This window comes from Poecile atricapillus, chromosome 2 (assembly GCF_030490865.1).
Source record: "Poecile atricapillus isolate bPoeAtr1 chromosome 2, bPoeAtr1.hap1, whole genome shotgun sequence".
NCBI lineage: Eukaryota > Metazoa > Chordata > Aves > Passeriformes > Paridae > Poecile > Poecile atricapillus.
In genome coordinates this window covers 69,405,119-69,424,308 of record NC_081250.1, presented here as the reverse complement: position 1 = coordinate 69,424,308, position 19,190 = coordinate 69,405,119, and positions in this window count along the sequence as shown.

Genomic DNA, 19,190 nt, shown 5'->3' with positions numbered 1-19,190 from the left:
AAGGAGGAAATTAGAAATTACTGAAATTTCTGGTGTTTGGTTACTCAAGAGACCTGGTGTACTTTTCTCCCTAATTTGTCATACTTGCACCACTAGCCTATTCAGTATTGCCATCTGGGGGCTGCACTTTAACCTTACGCCATCTAGGAGTTCATCGACTACCAAAACAGTACGGAATCAGAATTATTGTTTCCTAAAGAGTTAAATCAAAATTCAAGTGGGCTGGCTAGTGAAAAAATAAAGAGCAGGAGTAAAAACTGAGAAAAAGGTTACAGGGTAAGAAATCAGGAAGCAACCTCTGATGGACACTGGCTTATATTCAGTAAGCAGAACTTTTTCTGTCTGGTTTACCCACAGCTCTGGTTGCAGCACTTGGGACAAGCACCATACTTGAGAAACAGCTTTGGCTTCTTGCACTGGAAGGTTCTTATTTAATGCCAGCCTGTATTTGATAAGCCTGAGGTCTGCAGGTGTAAAATCTAAGTCTACATCCTCCTGATTAAGCTACAAGTTAAATCAACCAGAGGGTTGCATTCATTCCCCAGAGAGCTCAGTACTGCTGGCTGACATGGAACAAAGCCTTCACAATCCAGCTGGAAGAGCCTGGGGGCTGAAGGATTCAACAAGAGAAGGATTTTACAGTAGCCAAGCACAGGACATGCAGCTGATGCCCCTTTACAGCTGCCCAAGGCATCCCCAAGAACACCAGCCCAGGAGGGTTCCCCAACAGGAGCCCAGGTTAGCTGGTGAGCCCAGGCAAAAACCTATGCTCCAGCATCTGTCCACAAAGGACCCTGGCGAGTTCAGTAGGTGTCTGAAAGTCCTTCAGGGTGACAGCCCAGAGTGAGTTCCTGTGCATGACCAGGCCTTAAACATGTGCTCGTCTTTTGCCCATCTTGAAACCTGTTGCTGTGTTTTAGCTTACAGTGCCTTTGACCCTGGTGTAGGAGTTTTTGTCCAAAAAATATTAACATCTGTGCCTTAAAACTGACGAGGAAGACTTTGTTGTAGTACCTTGGTCCTCTCAACAGCTCCTGCTAAATGCATGCTGCTGGCAAAAATAAAATAAAAGGGGCTAAAATAATGCTCAGCTCCCTGTATGTGTCTGTAAAGCAACTCCACACTTTTAAAATGTGCTCCCTAAGTTCATGTGGCTAAAAATATGTTGACTACGTATTTTTTGGAAAAAAAATCCAACAAGGGACATTCATAATTCTTCATTAATTAATAGTCAACCCTTTTTCTTCCCCAATTATTTCAAACACCTGCTCACAGTAAATTTCCTTTGCAGTTTTTTAATGCTATTTTAATATTACCCAGAACTTGGAAACATACACTAAGCTTCTCTTATTTTTAATTATTTTCAAATTAATTTTAATTTTCTGAATATTTTCAGGGCTGCCCATTTATTCAATAAAACTGAATTTTAATTTTAATTTTTTTTTTCTTTAAAGGCCTCCTAAACTTTCCAGAGAAACTTTATGGGCTGTTTTAATGAAAGCTTTTGGAAAAAAGACTGGATATTTCAAAATTCCTCTCTTGAAGCCTCCTCATCCAAAAAGAAGTGGGCAGGGGGAAATCACTTCATCTGGTGACTCACATCTCTTGCATGCAAGTAGGAATTCATCCAGGAGCTGAGCCATCTTGTCTTTGGAGTGCAGGCTCTTCTGGGTGCAGCAGCAGGGCCACCACGCCTGGCAGGGCCTCTCCTGTGCTGGGTGGGCTGTGTCCAGCCCAGGCCTCCAGCTCATGCCCATCTTCAGTGGGTGCACAGTGGACATCTGCACTGCCACCACGGGCGTGAGGCTGCCCCCAGGGCTCCACACACTGCTGCCTCTTGGGGACACAGAGCTGTGACTGTGGCAGAGATGAGGAAGGCAGGGTGACAGTCATTCTTTCCAGAGCTGCTCACTCCTCACCAGCTAATATACATGCACGTCCTCTCTTTGCTTTAGGTGCCCAGTCACTGTTTCTTGAACTCTGATCTTTGTTTATCTCCATAACTTATGTAGGTGTGACATCTGACCACTGTAAACAGACCAGGGCAAACGACCTCGGTCCTCCAATAACGTGAATACTTTCACATTGGGGGTGCCAAGACACCCCTGCTCTGAACCTTGAATGTGCTCACCCCATTTCAGTCTGTGTGGTCTCAGGGGTTGGGGGTAATTCAGTGACAGGTGGCAGGGTCTTTCCTCGCAAAAATGTGGTGGCCTCATTGTGTCAGCTGAACATTCCTGCTGCATCGCTGTGTCACCTGCTACTTGTACCCCTCCGCTTTGTCAGGCTGTTCATAATGGGTTTCTAATCCCTCACTGACAAAGCTCATGTCATGGATAACACTGGGGAAGCCAAACCACCAGGTTGCTGAAAGGAGATATTTAACTGGCATTGACATTTGCTAAGTTTCTTCATTTTGCTTTTAGCTTTATTTTTTGTTACGGTTCACTTCTACAGACTTAAGAAATATCCATTGCAAGGAGCTTTCATCTACTCTGCTCTTAATCCCTGCAGATGCCCACGTTCCACAGATCGGAAGAAGCTTCCTAATAGGAGTTTGCTGATTTTTTTCATCTTTGCCACGGTGAAAGTGCTGTCTCAGAGCTATTCAGACGCCCTGAAATGTTAGACTTAGTCCCACATGCATTTGTAGTCAGAGCAAAAAGCAATAGCAACTGCTGCAATAGCAGCAAGTTGTGTACTGACCGTGGACACCTCCCTGAGCTGGGGTCAAAGCTGTCAGTCAGTCAGTCAGTCAGTCTGTCAGTGGGAAGGCGATGGGGTGGGGAGGATTTCAAGGGGCGATGTGTGGGTCTGATGCCTATTCCTCCGCAGCCCTGCCAGGGCCGGGAGCCTCAGCGCCGGCGGTGCCCGGAGCACGGCGGTGGCAGCGCGGGGCTGGTGACACCACTGTGAGGGGCTGGTGACACCGCTGCCGGGGCTGGTGACACCGCTGCCAGGGGCTGGTGACACTGCTGCCAGGGGCTGGTGACTGACACAGCTGCCAGGAGCTGGTGACACAGCTGCAAGGGGCCGTCGCGGCCACCAGAGGCCAGCATTGCTGTTCGGGAGCTGCGGCAGCGGCCCCTGCCTGGTCTCCGCGGGGGATGCTCCGGGAAGGCACCTTGCACACCTTACACACCTTACACACCTTACACACCTTACCTTACACACCTTACACACCTTACACACCTTACACACCTTACACACCTTACCTTACACACCTTACACACCTTACACACCTTGCACACCTTACACACCTTACACACCTTACACACCTTACCTTACACACCTTACACACCTTACACACCTTGCACACCTTACACACCTTACACACATTACACACCTTACCTTACACACCTTACACACCTTACACACCTTACACACCTTGCACACATTACACACCTTACACACCTTGCACACCTTACACACCTTACACACCTTACACACCTTACCTTACACACCTTACACACCTTACACACCTTACACACCTTGCACACATTACACACCTTACACACCTTACACACCTTACCTTACACACCTTACACACCTTACACACCTTACACACCTTACACACCTTGCACACATTACACACCTTACACACATTACACACCTTACACACCTTACCTTACACACCTTACACACCTTGCACACATTACACACCTTACACACATTACACACCTTACACACCTTACCTTACACACCTTACACACATTACACACCTTACACACTTTACACACCTCACATACCTTGCACACCTTACACACCGGGCTGCCAGCCGGCTGCCTTGGTGTGCATTCCCAAAGCCCACTTAGGCACCACCGTGCCCACCGATGCGTGTGGAGGCGGGTGACCTTTAAAATGCCTCCGATTTAATAAAACACTATTTATTTGCAGGGGGAAACCGCGCAAAGCACAGCTTTTAACCTCTCCCCATCCCTAGCCTGTCCGTAGCACACCACGCAGAAGGCTGCAGGGAAGTGCCTGGGGTATGATATCAGAAGAAGGTTGGAGAGTTTGCACCATGTGAGGCTGGCCGGGGTGACTGTGGGCAGATGTACAGTGCAGCTGGGAGTGCTCCTTCCTTACTGCCATTTTACATCATTCTCCCTTTGGCAATAACACTGCTTCAGGTCGCCTGCAGAACACAAACAGAAAATTGATGTGATTTAGGATTTGCCTGCGGATCAGCTGACAGGAGTAGGAAAACATGAAGAAACTTGCACACTACTGCTATAAATAGAAATCTACATAGGATATGGTTTGTGTGTTGAGAACGAGAGCCTGCAAGAAGCTGAACTCATCAAGTGAGACCATGGGTACTTCTCTACTGGCTCTAATGGGGTGTGAAAGAATTAGGCAACTACTAGGGTTAGTTCTTTGTGTACTAAACCACTAATTTTTCCTTTGCCCTGTGCTCAGAAGTCCTGTTTTTGTGTTGAAAAAAGCAAGAATGGAGGTCCCAAGTTCCATAATGTTATCATTTCTTTATTCATATGGAAGCTGAATGATTATTCATTAATTGGAACCAGAATTTACATGGTCAGAGATCTTTGTGATGGCTTCATCTGATCTTAAGTGACATAATACCTCCCCCAATCAATTTCTTCTTGCACTGTGGCACAATTGAAAAAAAATAATAAAATCTTACTTCTTGACTGATTTTGTTCACCTTCTAGCCATTAGTTCTTGCTTTTCATTTGCCAAACTGAACAAATCCCTGCTAGCAAATGACTCCTCACCTATGTACTTCTAGACTGGCTGTCCAAGCCCCCGCTCTTTCACCTTCTCTTTACAAAAGGTAGGGTTGTCTTTTCCTGCCTTTTACCACAGAACATGAAATATGTTCTCACAAGTCTCTTTTTTATGTATATGCTGGTTTTCCAAAACCATTTTTATTCTGTAGGCACTGTAATGCAACATAGCCAACCAGGAACTGTCACCTCAGTGTCAGCTATAACAGGAGCATGAGGTTCTTACTATTAATTCCTCACTTGTCCCTTCCCCCATCCTAGATCACTATTAGCCTCACTGGTTGTTAGGTCACTAAATTTTGGCTATGACCTCCAGGTTACCAGTGCCTGGCTTTCCCTGCTAGCCAGGACAGAAGTTCCCAGCCCACAGTCAGGCCCTTGGTATCTGGTTAACCACACTGCTACAACAGCTTGAGAGCCTGTGTGACAACAGTGTCTCAGGTCAGTCCAAAGGTTTTCACCTCAGTCCCCCAAAAGCTGGAGTTACATATGCTTTCAATCAAAGTTTAAATAAGAAGAAGAAAAAAAAAGTTAACAGAGAAGACTTGTTATGGAAATACAGCATAAATCAGGCAAGGCTTTATTGGTGAGGGTCAAGGGATGGTAGGCAGTATGGGAGCAAGGTAGAAATAATTCAGCCTTAAGAAAAGTCAGGAATCTGACTTCCTGGAAGCTCATGATGCTGATGGGGGTATGAGCAAAGAACCCTGTCAGTATCTTATTTGCCCTGAGGATTTAGCAGTATTTTTAGAAGTAAGGTCATAAAAGAACTGGAACCAAATTAATCTGCTGTCATTCATCCTGGTCTTCCAAGCCATAGCTAAGACAGAATCCTTTCCCTATACAGCTTACAGTCCAAGTAGACCGACAAGCCAAAGGCAGCAGGAAACCAGGCGTGTAAAGTTGTTGACCTGAGTCCACTTCTCTTTCAGATTTGTTCACACATCTCCTCTCCAGTCCTGTCTCAACAAGCTACATTTTCTGATGCTGACCACAACAAATGCATACTGTCACAACCCCTGCCATCCAGATGTGCTGCTTAACCACTGCTGTGTGCTTTTCACAGCCTTTTCTGAGCAGAACCCGATCTTGGGCAGTAGGTCATGGCCAACCCAGCTCACGCTGATAGAGACCAGCAAAAATCTGTAGCATGGACAGGGAATGAGGCCAGCTCCCTTGAAAAAGGTGAATGTGAGCTCCAGCAACCCACTGGGTCAGGAATGAATCTGGTTAAAGATTAATGGGTAAAGGACAGCAAAAAGATGAAGAGAGTTACAAATGTGCCAAACTAGATGCAGAAGGTGGAGGACACAGGTCACCACTTACACTCTGCTTCCTGCCACCGTGATCACCACCGAAGCTGCAGCAGCATTACCGGTGATTTGGCTCAACAGGGTCAGGGCCTTTGGCTGCACTGGTTCCTTCCTGCAGGGAAGGATCTCACCCAGGGACAGTGAAAGATCATCCATTGGCCTCATCCTCCTGTGAAGCCCAACCCTCTGTTTGTGTCTTCCCACTTAAATACTGAAACATTTCCCCACTGTACAACGTGTGCTAAAACCAGCTCCATTGTACATGGTGAGAGGTCATGAGAGTCTGACTAGCAAAGTTGGCAAAGGTGGCAAAGGTGAGACTGGGCAGTGTCTTCTCTCCTTGCTGCCACTTGCATCATGAGCACAAGGAACAAGTTGAAAGGGCTGATGTAGCATATGGAATGAGTTTTTACTCCTAATGTCTTGAGCAAATTTGTGCATGGTGGCACACTCAATATAAAGGCAGCATTGTCAATTTTGAGCATCAAAGCATCATGCCTTCCAAAATCCTGAGAGTGACTTAAAGATTCTGAGACTTCTTAAAAACAACAAATGTCAATTTCCTTTATTTTCCTTTGGGTTTTGGAGCCTTTTGGGGAGAATTTTCTTCCTCTTTGTTGTAAAAGTAAGGTTTACCTTCTGCTCTGAATGAATGCAAAGGGCCTTATGGACTCCCTTGATTCCAGCTTCTGGGTCTTTAAGGGAAACACCAAAAGTCATTAAGATGTGCAATTAAATCACAACCGTGGCTAACACAGCAAATATAAATGCAAACCCTGCCCTAGAGAACAAAGACCCATTCATTCTGCTTAAATTGCTCTTGAGAGTTGCTTGCTGCTTCATTTTTTTTTCTTTTTCCCCCCAGTCCGTATTTCTTCAGAAGGAGGGGGAGCTTTCTTGGCTTATGCCACATCCTGGATCCTCAAAAAATCCTGTGCTCAGCGGCCTGAGTCTGTCTTGCCTCCTGTCTGCCAACCCTCTAGAAAAGTGAGGTTACAGACAAGCATCAGCAATGAGTGAGCAGTAATAAAGAACCTTGATAACTGAGGTAAAGTGGCCATTATGCAACTAGGAATGATAGGTAGAAAAATAGAAGCCGGAAATGTTGAAAGGCAGCTGAGGTTACATTCCTCATTGGAAGTAAAAGGTGGTGGAAGATCATTTGGCAGCAAGCACTCCTCCTCTGTACATAGAGAGGGATTTGCCAGCAAAGGATATTAATGATCTGAGAGTGAATTGCAAGTCCACAAGGGAAATCTGAACTGAAAATGGAAAAGACTGAAAGCTAGGCAGGGGGATTTGTATCAGGTTAAAATGTCAACATTTGGAGATGGATGAATCACTAGAGCTCAGACTAGGAGGAACAAAATAACCCACCCTCTCAACAAAGAAACCAAAGAAAACAGCAACACATAACTCCAGTGTGTCCCTTTGTCCCATGGTTAAAGCTCTGCCAGCCTGGCCTTTTTTGGGTTGGTCATATTTGTGCAAGAGGATTGGCTCTGAGGTGAAAAGTGGTGGTCTACAGAAGGGGGCAGGTTGCCTCTGCCTACTTTCAAAAACTGGGTTTGTCCTTTTTCCCCCAGCCTTTTCTTTCTCAAACTGTCAAAAGGCACCTCTGTGGTATTCAGTGAGCTCTACCTGACCAAAATCTCTGTTACCAGATGAAGGGCGTTCAGAAGCTAATCCATCTAAAGGGGTTTTTGGCCAGGAAAGAGGAAAGGCCCACAGTGCAAGGTTTGGGGATTCGATTTTTTGGAGACCACAGTTTGTATTGGACTGCTCTGCTCTATAATCCTATCTCTGTTCCTGTCAAGAATACATTACAAGATGGGAAAAACATCTCCTATATTTTTGCTCAGTGGAAGACCTCTTTTTAAACATGAGGACCACAAATTTGAAACTTTAAGTAAGTTCTGTGCTAGTGCTACAATTTACAGAGTGAGCTGGGGCTTTGATTGCATTTTTTTGTTCCTTTTTAGAAGTCAGTTGAGCTGCAGGCATTTCCAGGTCTATTTATGCCTGTTAATCCCTAGAAACTGGCTGAGAGCCTTGGATTTGTCTTCCTCTGTCTGAAATGAGGCATGGTCCACTCGGGGTTGTAGCTTGCTAATGCAAAAAGTGGCAGGGCATGAGCCAGGTGAGGGGCCAGGGGGAGGACAGGGAGGTCTGTGCCCCTTTCCACTCTGCCCTAGCGAGGGCCAGGTGACAGAAGAACCTCACCTGAAGAGACAATTAAGTGTCAGTCCAAAGAACAACATTAAATTGGCACAACATTCCTTTCTCTTTCAAACCACAGGATTTTTTTCAATCAAATATGAATTTCAGCAGCAAGATGTGATTTTTGGCTGCTCTTTAGGCTTAATTTATTAACAGTTTAATCAAAACTTTTGGGCACTTAGCCAGACTTGTTACTTTGTATGGCCAAACTAGATATTAGGCCTTGTTTCACTGGAGAAAGATTCCTTCTAAGTTCCCCAGGATGTCTTGGGTTTGGATATCCGAGAAGCACAGCAAAACCCATTCACCCACCGTGGTTTCACTCTCTCTTCTTCCACTTCTGAATGTAAAATACGCTGGTGTGTGAAAAACATCTGCATGTGTTTCCCACACTTTCCCAAAGCCCAGCCTGTGTTCCAGGGGAATGTGTGAGCTAACTTTTCCCCAAAGCCATCTAGCCTTTGCTAAATAATGTAAAAGGAGTTGGGCTACTTCAGGGTCTCACAATGTGGTGTTATGATTGTTGATTTTCATATTAACTGGAAACTGCTCAAAACTTCCTGCATATTGCCTTCTTAGTGACGCTTTCCCTTAAATCCTGGTGGTCTCCCAGATATATCGCCTCATGAGTTTTTTCTGACAGTTTTTCTCAAGTTGTGAATTACCTTATGGAGCTGGTAAAAAATGTTCTGCAGCATCAGGATTTGCAAGTGTTTAAAATAAAACTAAAAAGCTGATGTGAGATGTAATAGCACTCAGAAATCCTCCTATTAGTTTTTGTTGTGTTTAAGCAGAAAGACTGATTAGATAAAGCACCTCAACCAGCTAGTATGAAACAGCCTGGTTTTTACAATAAAGGCTTAAGACATTAAGAAGTCAAATCTGTGATGAAGGCTCCCAACTTTCATCACTTAGCTACATGAACTGTTGATTAAATCTCCATGGACTGAAGAGACTCCCCTGACTGCCTCTATTTTATGGCATAAACTTAGCAGCCACAAGTTTTCCAGGAGACCCAACAAGACTGGCTCATTCTCGAGTATTTCTTCCCTCAGGACACGAGAAAGAACAGGATATTTGTGAAGGGTGGGAATCAAGAACAGGAAAATATATTTATTAGCTGGCAACCACAGCAGAAGGCCAGAGGAATGATCAGGGATAAGAGCTTGGCATCCACTCTGAGGAAATTCACCTCTCCAATATTGCTGTGGATATCTCTGACATGGCTCTTTTATATATATATATATAAAATTTTGTTGTTGTTGTTGTTGTTGTTGTTGTTGTTTAATCTGTCTTGTAAAGAAGAATTGGACTTTCGCTGGTCTAGAAATTGCATCCACTAATTAAAATGCACCCTGGGTCACCAGAGAGTAAATCTCAGGTTCACACAGCCTTTCAGGCATCTTGTTTGAAATGAAGTACCTGTGTAGGCCTGAAGACCTGGCTTCCAGGCAGTGCAAGCTGGACATAAGAGTTACTGCTTCTCACCCCAGGGACCAAACATCTCCTGCCAAAAAGTGAAGCCACACGGATAAACGTCACAGTAAATGAGAAGCCACAGGGCACAGCCAGGTGGGTAAACACTGCAACACCACACTCCAGAACTTGGAGTGAGAGTGATAAGGGCAGGAGCTCTTGCAGAGCACCTGACATGGAACCACAAACAACTGGGGCTGGCTCCTGACTTTTGGTGATACTAGCTGAGTCACTTCTGGCAAGTGATGTCCAGGGAAGTCACTGAGACTCCCTCGTGTGAGTAATCACTTGTCGGCTCAGACCTCCCAGCCTCTCTCTCCTGTGCTCTTGGCAATGGTACTTGGAGTGAAAACAAATAAATAATCCAAAAAAACCTCCCTCAACCCCCCAGCAAGTGTTTTCCAACATGTTCACAGCCTTTAACAAAACATTTGGAACCTATTTTCCAAAAAGTTCCAAAGTTTCTCCAAAGCCCAGATTTGTCTAGACTCTCCCATCCTCAGTGCAGGGAAACAGGGTGAATAGATAGGGTGTGATACGGATTTTTTTGAAAGTTTGTTTGGATTTCAGGAAGTGAACAAGATAAGCCAAATGGTCCTTTCCTGCTTTTGCTCTTTTAATACTTATTTTCCCTCAATAAGTCCTGACAAGAAATGTTTGAACCAAAGGAAGTCAGATGGGTTTGTTGAATTCCCCGTGCCTCACCTCCCTGCTAAAAAAACCACCCACACCTGTGGTTGGGAAACAGCACCAAATCAGTCTTTACAATACGAGCTCTTGGGCACGTCTGAGAGCTGCTTCCTTTGTCATTTCTGCAAACACAGAAAACTGCTTTCCACCTCATTTAAAACTTGTAGGAGGCAGCGGGAAATAATCCCCTGGGGTGCAGCCGAGGGACTGAGGGTCTGATCCATGGGAGGAGAAAAGAAATAATTCCCACTGCATTCAGAACTGCAGGTGCTGATGTGTGAAGGAACCCTCTGATGTCGCATCAGTTTTGCTGTCAGAAAAGCCTGAGCAAAGATAAATTGGAGAAACTGGTCTGCAGCCCAGCCACCCCATGCCTGATGGAGGGGTCTGCATAACGACCAGAAATCACTTCTCCTCCATACAGGTTTGTTCCTTAGTGCACTCATTGGCTTGGAATAAGGTCTGGTGAAGGAAGATTCATGGTCCCTCAGTTTTTACACAGTTTGGTATATTCATGATTGCAAAGGTACCTGACCTGAACACAGCCTTTCATGTCTTAAGTCAGACATATCTCTGAATTTTAGATGTAAGAAAACTGGATTTCATGCTGACGCATTTATATCCACAGAATGGTTTCCGTGAGCATCGCCTTATAGAATGGCACATTTGTAAGAAATAGAAAATTGTGAGTCACAATAAAAATGTTCTGACCACTCAACTCCAGCACTAACATGCCACTCTCCTTTCTTCCCAGGTCTCTGGCCTTGCTCCTGTACATTTTTAAAAAAGAAACAAAAAACCTATTCTGCTTTGTAGAGAGAAAAATTTTAATATTTAATAAGAAAAATCTTTGGAACACTGAATATTATTGTTGAGGCTGGGAAAATAAATTCTATTCCTCTGCTGGAACATACTGATCTTCCTACCCTGTTGTTTATTTGTATGATCTGAATGAATTTTTTTGTTTGAAATCTACACTACCTAAAAGCACTTAGAACTATTTTTTAAAGTAGCTTGCTAAACTGACTCTGGAAGTTGCTTAGTGGTTGCTTGGTATTTGAGAATCATTTACTGTAGTAGAGACTTCCCCACCAGCAGATGTTACCAGAGCATAACAGGAGGATGGAGAATGACCACAATAGGCAGGAGAACAGTGCAGCTAAAGGAAAGTAAAGGGTTAATGCACCAGCTGGAAAATCTTTGAGAAGATACACTATAAATGGCCAGAACATTTTGAAATCTGCAGCAGCCAAGTGTGCTACTTGTTCCGCAGCATCTGTCACAACAAGACGTTGTTCTGATGCAGAGTTTCTCTTTGTGATATCAGAAAATCTCTGCTATTCCTGTAAGAGTTTCTGAAGTGCTAATTTTTAACAGGTTACTAAGTAATTTGCAGATAGGTGGCGGTACTTTCTTTGAAGATACATCCCTGTTGTGAAAAATGTAAATACTAAAAAAATCTTAATAAAACTCACATAGCATTATAAACATCTGCCCTTCCAGGAGGCTTCATCTCAGTTTTGGACATCTCTGAAATGGAGAAGGGATAGTTTATTTTCCAATTTTCTTAAGTCCTTCCCCTTTCTAATGAGTCTGTCAGCAGTGAATTATGACAGTTAGGTGTTACCTAGGCTCCAAAAAGACTCAGCTTTGTGGATGTCTGAGCACATAACTACAGTTGTTGGTAAGGTGCTCAGACCCAAACCTTTTCTGCTAACCTGTCCCCAGTTCACCAGGTTTACTGGCTCTGAATCTCTTAATCTGAAATAATTCCAGATCTTCCAGGTAGAATGTGTGCTAGTCCTGTTTTTCTCACAGCGGCAGGTCCGCTCCTCTGCAGATTCCAACTGCATAGCTACAGACCCTTCTCAACACAGTGACTTTAAAAAAGGGTATGAGTGTGTTTCACCACTTGTTCTGCTGCAGATAATATTTTTGCCTTTTCCCTCATTTTGTTGCTTTCAGCTATTCATTCATTCTCCCTGCCAGGCAGAGAGATGAAACACTAACATACAAAAGCTGTAAATGGCTCCACTGCTCCAACTGTACCTAAAAACATCTGAGGGGCCAAGGATGCTCTTTTCAGTGTGGGTGGCTACACAAACCCCAAACCCATCTGGCAGGAGTTACGCTGCAAGTCTCAATCTGTCTTGTCCAGTTTCACCATTTATGGCAGCAATACATTATGTTTGGAGAGGGAGTATCAGCAGCATGCTGTGCATTAATCCAAAGGCTGCATTCCTTAATAGATTAAATAGCCTTCATCTCTGATAAGTGATTGCATTTCTGGTGCATGAATGGTTCTGCGAAGCACATACTGCCGTTAATAGCTGGGAAAGAGAACAGCCCCTTTCCAGACTCACTTCCTCAGGATGTCATTTGGACTTAGAAATATCTGTGGGCTGCAAAGCTTCCACCCACGTTTCTAACTTCAGTCTTTCCTGGATGCTTGGGCTCCCTTAGGACCAACATATCATGACATACCAAAAAACATTATATATAGCTTTGCCCTCTAGATCAGCAGTGCCCTCTGGAAGAACCCTTGGCTTTACTGGCAGGAGAAAATACATGTTTTCCAAAGTTGCAAGACCAGCAGAAATGAGGAGATTTTCTCTTTGACAGCAGCTGTAGCTGTCTGGCCTAAAATACCTCAGATTAAAATGACAGTTTACCACAAAATATTCCCATCCTGCTGAAGGAGCTTGCCCAAAGCATGCCCTTTCTCTCTTTACCTTCCAATCTTGGCAACATCTGAAGGCTTATTTTCCAAGTCTATCACTTAAGAAGCTCTTAAGAAATGTTCCTTTCTCAGTCATTTCTGCAAACTCTGTGGCAAAAAGTTAAAATGTAATGGGACAAAACTATAAAAAACTATTTATCAAGGGAACAGGGCAAATGTTGTTTCTACAACACAGAGGCAATAAAGAGCAGTCTATAACCAAAGGTTGAAGCCAAAGCTGCTTTTAGATCTGAGATAATCACCAAAATATTTAGCAGAACAGAATGCTATATTTTATGGCATGCTCTCTGCCTGAAAGCTGTTACTTAATGCACTGGGGTGACAGTAAAAGAAAAGGCATGTTTCTAAGAATCTGGACAGCACAATTATACTCTGAAAAGTATGACAGGGCTTTGTATGCTGAAAGCTGAAATGAATGTGGAATTCAGTGTATTGCTGAACAAATAGGAAGGTAGTTTGCTCTAGCTTCACCTTTAGATCTAAAAAAATCAAAGCAAGCTCTTGCTGGTTTCAGAGACACTATTAATAGGACAGATTCTGAAAATCAAATTCTGCACTCTCTTTTCTATTACATCCTCCAGCTCCAAAGATAACTGAAGGAGAAATTCGGTCTTTTTGACTGAGCCTAGAAATTCTGTTGGTGATGTAGGAACCAGAGGAGGTTCCATAGGTCACAACCACAGGTCATTCCTCTGGAGGTGCATGAAGTCTTGGCAATATTATCAGGAATAGAAAGCAGTTATGAATTATTGATGAGACATTAGATTAACTCTCCATGACCACAAAGTTTAACACCCTGTTACTGCTCATCCCCAATCTGATTTCTAGGACTCTGAACTGCCTCAGAAACATTATATTTTAGGGTATATCAGGTATATTTCATATATATATATATATTAATATTGATATTGATATTGATATATTAGGTATATATATTGTACATTAGGATGCTGTTTCACCTTTATATTTGACACAGGCACTCTCTTCAAGGATCATGCACTGGTATGAAGTCAGGAGTGAGACCTAATTTCTTTGCTTGCTCCCACATCTTGCTACACAGGAATGTGCTTCCATACGGTGAGGGCTAATGTAGTCCCTGATACAACTGTGACTGCTGGCTTGATGGATTGGTCCTGGAGCTTGTTCTCTCTGTTTGCTTGATCCCTTTTTTCACTGACTGCAGTCTCTGTGACCATGCTTCTTGGAGTTTGGCTTAAGATTTGGTTCTTGGAAGATGGCTTAGTAGATGAGGGCTAAAAATGACTGCACTTACAGGTGCAGTCCTCTTGCTCTAATTTAGTTACAATATCTTCAGGTATCCTAGCTAAATTAGAAGAAAATTAAGGATTATGAGGTTGGAACTCACAGCTGCTGATTAGCTCAGGAATACCATGAACATTTTCTGTTTGCTGAGACCTATCTTGCTTACCAGGAACAGCAAACAAAAGCATTTTAGGAGCAACATTCCAAGTAAAACCCAAGCCTTTGGATTTCAGTTTGTTCAAGTTCACTCATGTTAGCTTTTCTCATGTGGGAATTTGCTTGTTATTTTGCAATAATCTGTGAAATTATGTGCAAACACCCGTTGAACTACAGGGTTTTTCTCATAATCAAGAAGGATTATAGCTGTATTTATATATGCCCATCACCAGGAGGTGCTGGATGTTCTCAAAAAATGGATATAGCTGGATGTATCTACTTGGGGCGCCTTTATAAGCACCTGTGCATAGGCATGCACAGAAGACTCAGACTGGGGTGACAGTGTCTCTGGGATCACACACACAAAAGAGGAAAATTAGAATCAGAAATGTGAATGGCTCCACTTTTCTACTTCATCCTCCTTCTCCTATAAGAGGACTGTGCAGAAATTGTGTTTCCTTTTATGGTCTCGGCACACCCGAAGAATCCTCAAAAAGATTTCCTTGACATACTGTTCAGGACAGTAACATTTACATTTCATGCAGTCTAGAAAAAACATGTTCCTCAGTTTGAGATTTGCAGGTGTAACCACAGTTACCTAAGCCAGGATTTGCTTACAGCTGTAAGGGTGGCTGTACCTGTCTGCTTGTTGGGCAGTCAGTGTCTGCTAAGTCAGGACATGTGTTACAGGGCTTCTATGGGCATCCTTGACAAAAGAAGTTGTGATGAATGTCCCAGCCATGGTCCAGAGGTACAGATACCATCACTGAGGAGTACTCTGGGGTGTGTCAAATCTTAGCTTTATTCTTGCTTCCATTTGAGGTGTATTTGAGTCATGAGCAGGCTGTACACGGTGTCCCAGGCCCAGACTTTCCCACCAGTTAAGTTGTTTTGCTTTGTTGGTAATAACTCTTCACCAGACTGGAGAAGGTGAAGTCTAGAGGTCAGAGCATTTTTGTGGGAATACGGAGATCTGCATCATTCATCCCAAGGGGAGGCTTTGTGTGTGGCCTGTGACACTATCACTCACTTTCCTTCTGGCACACTGGCTATTTATGCAGGTTCAAATTACTGCCGACAGAGGAAAGATCTGAACCAGGGTCTCCCAGGTCTCCTCAGTGAGTGCTTTAACCTTTCAGCCCCTGGGGTAAGTTGGTGAAGGGGCATCACCTTCCCTGGCTGTGTTTTCTGCAGGCACCAATCCAGTTGGATTGGCCAAGATGCACTTCACAGGTGAAATGGGCAAGACTCTTTGTCTTTGGTGTGCATTTGGGGAAAGGCTGCTGTTCTGGCTACGATGCCCACCTTTACTTGGTGAGGGAATTTTCCGGCCATCTCTGCTGCAAGTGAAAGGAGGCTCCGGGCAATCCCATACCATAATCAACCTAAATCCCTGGATTAGCTTCGTCTGACCCTGGTTTCATTAGAGCCATTACATAAGGATGATAGCTCCATAATATACAGGCCAGACAAAGAGCTCATAAGGCAGCATAGCAGGGAGCAGACCCAGAAACGGTAAAGTATGTTTTTCCCTCCTGACAGAAAAAGAGAGGTGCATTGGCTGAGGTCTGTCAGAAACAAATGCTGGTATTGAGGCTCCTGCTCTCCTGCAGAGTTTGGTGCTGGCTAAGGCATCTCTACTGGAGTCTGGCAAGGAGTGGTGCCAGGGAAAAGACTGAAAGGGAGTGATTATTTAGCACCAGTGGGTTCGTCAGTCTCTGCTTGCACCAAAGGGTTAACATGTGATATACCAGCAAATCATGGCATAATGCTGACACTTTGGATTCAGTGAATTTTGGTTGCAGGAGTTATGCAAACACAGCTATAATCAGAGTTCTGCTATAGCTATCTAGAGAAGACCAAATTTTTCAGGAAACCCTGAGTGTCCCCAGTCATGGAAATGTTCTTTCTGAGTAAAAGGTCTTTGTGGGTTTTCTTCAGGAGTGGACCATGCAACTCACAGCAAAATAGGTGATCAGCCACTCATCGCATTCATCCCAGTGCAACTAAGCATCACCATAAGTGACCATGAGCATGCACAAAAAACTGGAATACAGCATCCACTCTGTTCTCATGCGTGGAAATTCCCAGTGAAGGCAACGGGATACTTTTGCCAAAGACTGAATTAGTACCCAAGGATTTGGTTGTTACAGCCTGTTTCTTATTTGCACTAATAGTCTTTTCCACAGTTGTGATACCTCAGAAGAAGCTGGGACCCAACTTACTCTGCATATGGTTGCTTTCTTGGGGTTTTTTCCACAGATTTAGTTAAGAAGACAGGAAAAAGAATATTCCTTCGGGGAAATAAAAAATAATTTTAAGGACACTGAAGCTTTCTCAAAACATCCAAATATTAGTCAGCTCAGAAACTCAAAATTAAGATTCTGTTTGAAGGAGAGAGGGAAAGATTCAAAGCAGGAATGCGCAAGACAGCATGCATAAGAGCTAAATCCTGCATGGATATAAGTGTATCCTGCCTAGAAATCTGTGGACAGCAGACAAGCTCCATTCAGCCCTCAGCCACCACACTCATCTCTAAAGGCTCCCTGGGGAAAGTGGGAGAGGATGTGGGCAAAAGATTTAGACAGAGTTACTGAATCCCCGACCCCAGTGCTGTCAGGGGACAAGACTGGACTCTGGAAACTCCTGCAGAACCAGATGATCCGTTTATCTTCCTCTGCCCATATCTCACCCCTGAAGGAATCCCTGAGACAGCAGGCACCTCCTCTGACAAGGCTGTTTGAGACTGTGATGTCTTTGGTAGCACGGCACAGCCAGAGGAGCGAGGCCCTGCAGGGTACGACCAACAGCAGAGGAGAAGCCCAGGCACCAGAGGAGGAGGCTGAGGGACACAAGGCAGAAAGCCCAGCAGGGGCTAAGAGCATGCAGGCTACACAAGGCAAAGGCTGAAACCCAGGGGAGAGGAGGCAGTGACGTGGGTAAGAAGTGGCAGATGAGGAGGGTTGGCTCTGCAGAGCCTTCCTGCAGCCCCTGTTCCAGGGCCCATCTGGATATTGTTAGGCCCCCTGCCCACCCACCCACCATGCCTGGAACGTGCAAGTACCTTATCTTGCATTTCTTGTAACGCAGAACACCAACTTCTTTTTATGGTTCTTGGCACGGTTTATGACCTTTTTACAACTCCTTCCCTGTCAGGATATAGGCCATAAAGATATTTTAAATGGCTTCTCTCGGTGGTGATCTATTAGTTGGAATAATGGCTCCATATGCAAAATATGAAGCCATAACCACTGTAAGCTAGCTCTCTACCTTCACATCGTTCAAATCTTGCTTAGAGAGCCACTTGTGCTTTGAAGCTATGAGAAAATAGCCAGCAAATAATTAAGTAGAAGGACTGTTGAGCATAATTTATGTAACCTTTCACATTTTCAAACTGCAATTACCTGTGTAGGGACTGAATGAATAGTGGGTTTTCAGTTCAGTTGCTGAACAGAATTATCAGAGGAAAAACATTTGGTTAAAACCAAAGCAGAATTTTTCAGATTTTCTTGAAATGTAAGACAGGAATTATTTATTTTCTGTTTCAAATTACTTAATCCCTTTAAAATGCTTTAGAAGCTGTAGATTGCCTGTGAAGTGAAAAACGTCATTTCAGAGTGAAAAGTCATGGTGTCACTTCAGCCTTCAAAACAGAGAAGTTTGGTTTCCCAAACTTATTGCTGTATAACACTGTGAGGGCAACTCCTTCTAGAATTTAAAATCCTCCTATGAGCACATTAATTTTTTCCCCCAGAAATGCATTTTTTTTACCCAATCTGTAGTTCAGAAAAAGAAAGGACCAAAAATAGAGCTCTGTATTTGGTGCCATCTGTTACTCTGACCCCTTTGCCTTCTTGCTGTGTTTCTACCCTGCACCATCCACCCATCTGCATCCTTTGGGGTTGTGCTGGTTATGTCAGTCCAGAACACACCCATCACTCCATGGGTATGCCTGAGCAGCTGTATTTCCACCAGATAGTGGCACACAGCACCATGACTCAAGCAGTTACACCCATGTTCTGGAGAGGAAGAGTTGTCCTGTGATATGTGGAGAGTGCACGGATGAATTAAACAAGCAGCAAGGCTTTGTACATTCACCTGGATAACCTAATCAAAGTGCAAGGAACATAAACTTTTTTTTTTTTTTTTAAATGAATCCCTAAAGGTTTCTAAACTGCCAGAAGAAGAAAAGTGGCCAGACCTGGAGCCCTTTCGACAGGCTAGCATACCACTGGTACTCTTGATCGCTCTGGTTCATCATGTTTCTTCACTGCTGCTCACATACTTGATGTGTTGAGCACTGAATGGACTAGCCAGGAAAAGAAAATTCAAGAATATGAAAGACAAAAGCTATCAAAGGCCTATGGAACAGCCAGGGCAGAAAACACCTGTTTCTTCAACCTTTTGTGGGTTCCCTCTGGCAATCACACTGCTATATTTTGGGGTGAAAGGATTTCTGCTCCTAACTCTGCTTGTGCTTTTCATTCAACTGCTGCACAAAACACACTGCTACACGTTCAGGAGAACAGATGATTGCAAACTGGTGTGTATATACATACATACACACAGACACACACA